Consider the following 4,655-nt stretch of genomic DNA (forward strand, 5'->3'; position numbering starts at 1 on the left):
AAATCAGACAGCACAATGTGTGCTGTCCGTTTCCGTTGGTCCGTTCCGCATGTCCGTTTAAATATAAAACATGTCCTATTCTTTTCCGCAAAATTCGGATCCTGGTACAATACAAAGTCAATGGATCCGCAAAAAACGGAAGACATTCGGATGTCATTACGTATGTCATCCGTTTTATGCGGATTCCGTTCCTGGAAATTACATTTTAATTTTTTTTATTTTTTTTTTCAAAGAAATCCAAACAACTTTACTTGCTTATTGAAATTTATACATGTTTCCGTTTTTTGCGGATCCGCAAAAAACGGATGACATACGGAAACATTTTCAGGAACAACGGATCCGCAAAAAACAGACCGAAAATCGGGATATCGAAAAATACTGACGTGTGAATGTAGACTAATGCTGCGTGTCTCTGCATGACCTTATTGCTACAGAATCGTAGTGACAGCTTTACGTCAGTATGATACTGCAGAAGGAAGGTTACACAGAGAGAGGCACATAGCATTATACATTATTATAATGCTGTGCGACCCTGCAAGACGAGCAGTGTCCAGAACAGAGGATCCCGCTCACACATGGAGCGTGATTTTCAGACGGCACATGCTCATCTGAAACAGCCCTTAACTGCAAGGTCAGACTGGTCCGCCAAAATACCAGAGGATCCTCTGGTGGGCCCAGGCACTGATACCATAGTGGGCCCCAAAGGTCCAGGAGAAAGAAAATAATGGAGCTGCCTTTGGAGCCAATAACTTGCCACTAAGGTCTATTTCTTTGATTCAAAGCCTATTAGACTTGATTGATTATATAGTGCAGGGATCAGCCACCTTTGCCACTCCAGATGCTGTGAAACTACAACTCCCAGCATGCAAACATGCTCGGCTGTTCTCACAACTCCCATAGAAATGAATGGAGCATTCTGGGAGTTGTAGTTTCAGAACATCTGGAATGCCAGAGGTTGCTGATATAGGGCTTGGGCCCTGACAAAAATTTCCTGAGGAGAGCAAAGAAGTCTGTCAGAGACATAGCTGTAGGGGTACACAGGTAGCAGTTGCACCTGGGTGGCTCTGGTATCTAAGGTAGGGTTGCCACCTCACCGGCCAAGCCCGTATTTTAGTGCCCCTGCCGTTGTCGGTAATTTTTTTGTACCGGCAATATTAATTGCCAGTATTTTCCTATATTGACTAGCTTCCATTGTGGAGCTCTCATTAGTACAGCCTTTAACTCCCGCCCCCTCCCCCCACTTGTGTTAAGGGGGGGGGGGGGAACTCACCTCATTTATTTTCTTGCGCCACGGTGAACACTCGCTGCTCACTGGAAGCTGAGGACAGGACCTGCGAGTCGTCATCATGCTGGAGGGCTCACAAAGGTGGATCAAATGCACAAGCAGAGAAGGGGGCATTATTAATTTTGGGAGCACTAATGGGGGCATTACTATTACTTGGGGGCATTAATAAGGGCATTAATATTACTGGGGGTCCCTAATGGGGGCACTATTAATTCTGGGGGCCCTAATGGGGGCACTATTAATTCTGGGGGGTGCTAATAGGGGCATTATTAATTCCGGGGGAAGCTAATGGGGGCCATTATTAATTCTGGGGGAGCTAACGGGGGTATTAATATTACTGAGGGGCACTAATGGGGGCATTATTAATTCAGGAGGGCACTAATTAGGGCAATAATATTAGTGGGAGCACTAATGTGGGCATTATTAACACTGGGAGGCACTGATGGGGCATTACTATTACTGGGGGCACTATTAAAGGGGTTGTCTGGGCTTTTAATATTGAGGGGTTCAAACCTGGACAACCCCTTTAATTATGGTGGGAGCTAATGGGGGCATTAATATTAGGGTACATTCACACGACCGTATTATTTTTTCCGCGTCCGATCTGCATCCGTTCCGCATTTTGTGGAATATGAAGTGGACCCATTCATTCCTATGGGTGAATAAAATTGCGCGGACAATATTCAGTATGTTGTCCGCATCCGTGTGTCCGCATTTCTATTCCGCAAAAATATGAAGCATGTTCTACTATTGTCCGTACAGATCGGTCCGCAGCACCATTCAAGTCAATGGATCCGCAAAATTGCGGATGACATACGGAATGTTTTCCGTATGTCGTCCCTTTTTTGCGGATCCGTTTCCGTATTTTTGAAGGCCTAAATAATTCTTTTTTTCTCTCTCTTTTTTTTTTCTTCCGTTTTTTGCGGACTGTAAAAAACGGAGGACATACGGAAGTCATTTGTCTGCAAAATGCGGACACACGGTTCTGTTATTTGCGGACCGCAAATCGGAAAAGATTACACACGGTCGTGTGGATGTGCCCTTACTGAGAGGCAATAATGGGGTAATTATTAATACTGAGAGTCACATGATGTCATAGTGACTTAACATCCCATGTTAAACCACGCCCCCCACGACCACACCCCCTTTGGGTGTGGCTTAACTTGTCCGTTATTTTTTGTTGGGAAAGGTGGCAACCCTAGTCTGAAGGCAGGGGCGTAGCTATGGGGGGTGCAGAGGTAGCAGTCGCTACCGGGCCCATGAGCCTGAGGGGGCCCAAAGACCCTTGTGCTGCATAAGAAAACACCGGTATTATAGAAAGTGCATGCTGGACAAGTTACACCTCGGGCTGGAGGGAAGGGGTTAGGTCAAGAATTTGGCAAGGGTGGAGGAGCGTTTAATTTTTTGCCTCCGGCAACATGAAGGCTATGTGCTTCCCTGCCCCTGGCCACAAAGCACTGAGAGAAGCGGGGCCCCAAGCTGACCTCTTGCACCAGGGCCCATGAGCCTTTAGCTACCCCCTGTCTGAGGGTGTCCCTCTGCCACATGAGAGAACACTGTTATTATAGATAGCACACGGTAAGTAGATTTTGCATTGCATCCTTAGGACCCCCCACACACATCAGCCCCATCGGTATTGGTCTCATTGTGTCTTCCCTGAATTCCTCCTCTACATCTTCCACTATGTGTCTGTGGGGGGGTGGGGGACTATAGTGCTGTTCATCCTGAGACTCCTGGTTCATGACTAAAATGCCAGAATTACAGTGAACACAGAAGCACAGGAAGAGGAAGAAGAACCTGTAACTCTACATAACCATTCATTGTGGAAAGCTGGGTGACAACTCCTTTGGGCACTGTAAATGGTCACCATCTGCAGGAGATCAGGGTAACCGAATAATGATGTGGAGGGGGGAAATCTCACTGCAAAATGCCACATGAGGGTATAATGACGAGGAGGTGTGTGCACTATTCAGCTCACAAACTATGAGCACTTTATAGGGATAATGACAAGCTGCTGATGGGAGCGTCATGTGGGTGAGCACCCTGTGATGGGTGGAGTAGTCGCCTCATTTGTACAGTTCATAAATGACCTTTGTTCATAGTGATAAGTGACCAACACCCCTTCTGCAAACACAACATATGGCAGGGAGACAAGCGGTGTCACTGGCACCCCCTACTGCTCAGCACACCGCATAGCGTTCTCCACGGAATATCAGTCAAGGGGCCAGATTTACTAATCCTGTTTAAAATGATAGATGTGTACATTTAAAGGGATTCTCTCACGTCAGCAAATGGCATTTATCATGTAGGAAAGTTAGTAAAGCGTGCAGTGTAATAATGTGATGGGAAAATGAATCCAGCCAGCAAAGGAGGCAAGATGGACAATCCCAATACATTAGTACGTGCCTTGTATTAACTTTCTGTACATGATAAATGCCATTTGTTGAAGTAACACAACCCCTTTAAGGGGTTACGTATTAATATGGAACTTTTGGCTCTCTCGTGTTTTGTAATGTCTGTCATGGGTGACGTTTAGTCTTTTTTTGGGAAAAATTTACTAAATGTTGCACACCATTTATTACATTTGTCACATGGAATATCAATGGATTTTTCAGTCTAAAGTCTTACCTTATTTACTATAGAGGTTTCTTCAAAAAGTCACCTGGGCATGGTGTTAACCACCCTACAAATGGCGTAAATGCATCATAAATTTAACACAAAAGCCTACTCCAAGGACAAAAGCATTGTCATTTTCTGGTGTGGCGCACTTGATACGTGTATTACCGTGGCTCGGGCTGGATGATGGATTGGATACCTGGCTGGGCGCTTGTGTATACCTTTACACTAACTATTTACGGTACTTTGGCACGTCTAGTCACATCTTAAGCCATGCTCCTTTCTACTCCATTGTCAAGCTGGAAAACTGAAAGGGTAAAGCTTGTCGTAACGAATACATACAGTATCTACAACTTGACACGGCATTTCACGCCAGAATCGATTCCCATTTTGACACATTTTATGATAAGGACTAGGCACAATCACTTTACTAAATCTGTCCCAACTGTATCAGTGTCTATAATATTTGTCCCCCAGCTTTCCCAGGCTCCTTATTGAGGGGATATCCAGGAATTTGATATTAAAGGGGTTATCCAACCCCTATAATGCCCCCTAAATGCCTGGGCTCCTTACACAGATTGTACTTATCCCGTTCCCCCGCGTCGCTTCTGATGCCCGCGCGTCCACTGCTGCATCGGCGATGCTAGGCAGGCTCGTTCCCGCTGCAGCCTGCTATTCGTTATTCCCCCCTCCCCCAGTCGCTGGATGTTTTGATCCGCACGATGGGGAGATATAAGGGTTGGGTAACCCCTTT

General features: G+C 45.8%; 1 long non-coding RNA gene across 1 annotated transcript; it reads right to left on the reverse strand.

Moving 5' to 3' along the window:
- Nucleotides 1-603: 603 nt before the first annotated feature.
- Nucleotides 604-1,808, reverse strand: LOC120986928. The gene is made up of 3 exons (XR_005775847.1): nucleotides 1,634-1,808; nucleotides 1,470-1,539; nucleotides 604-891 (listed from the first exon to the last, which is right to left on the reverse strand). It is a non-coding gene; the product is annotated as an uncharacterized LOC120986928 (long non-coding RNA).
- Between the last annotated feature and the right edge of the window lie 2,847 nt (nucleotides 1,809-4,655).

Source organism: Bufo bufo, chromosome 1 (genome assembly GCF_905171765.1).
Source record: "Bufo bufo chromosome 1, aBufBuf1.1, whole genome shotgun sequence".
Taxonomy (NCBI): Eukaryota; Metazoa; Chordata; class Amphibia; order Anura; family Bufonidae; genus Bufo; species Bufo bufo.